The sequence below is a fragment of the Anopheles aquasalis genome, chromosome 2, assembly GCF_943734665.1.
Source record: "Anopheles aquasalis chromosome 2, idAnoAquaMG_Q_19, whole genome shotgun sequence".
Taxonomy (NCBI): domain Eukaryota; kingdom Metazoa; phylum Arthropoda; class Insecta; order Diptera; family Culicidae; genus Anopheles; species Anopheles aquasalis.
In genome coordinates this window covers 25,555,001-25,555,594 of record NC_064877.1, presented here as the reverse complement: position 1 = coordinate 25,555,594, position 594 = coordinate 25,555,001, and the positions used below count along the sequence as shown (strand labels likewise).

Here is a 594-nt window from a genome sequence, read left to right as displayed (position 1 = left end):
ATCCGCTTGTATCCAACTTATGCGTCCGCTCGTGACGTCACCAAAGAGGTGTTATCGAAAATAAACAAATCTCTATCATAAACTCTAGTTCTCGCGGCTCGGGGTGTTTCGTGAGCGAGAGAGCACCTGCTGCTGGCTGAAGGCTTCTGGTTGGTTGCGATTGCCGTAGCCCGCTCCAGCCAGGTGATGTTGCCGCGATGCGCTAATCTTGCACTATTGTTAAACTTCATTGAGAGTCGAATCAAGGCGGCCCATCATATTAGCGATAGCTCGCTAAACGCAACGTGTATCCGATCAAGCCGGTGAACTGTGTGATTCCGTAGACCACGGCCGAAAGGGACACGGCTCGGCTATATATCGGAGATGGCAATGAGCGCGACTTCAGACGCCGGTCGGGCTTCTTTCGCAGCGCTACGAGCCACGTGCTTTTTGGTGTCGGTGCAAGTGTCGTGCAATCGAACAAATGGTAACAGTGCCTTGTGCTCTCTGTGGCCGTTGCTGTAGTGAACACGCTGAAAACGCTTCAACTCAAATGGTTGCCTTTCCGTGAATTGGCAAGACGAGTGATCATAAAATTCGCAACCAAACGGGACC

The 594-nt window shown here is 51.7% G+C and overlaps 1 protein-coding gene across 1 annotated transcript in view; it reads left to right on the top strand.

Annotated features, from left to right (window-relative positions):
* Window positions 1-395: 395 nt before the first annotated feature.
* LOC126570905 (uncharacterized) overlaps window positions 396-594 on the top strand; it is a 9,793-nt gene continuing 9,594 nt past the window's right edge. Inside the window, exon 1 of the mRNA XM_050229001.1 lies at window positions 396-594. This exon is cut by the window's right edge and continues 199 nt beyond it. The gene's annotated coding sequence lies outside the window, so the exon portion shown is untranslated.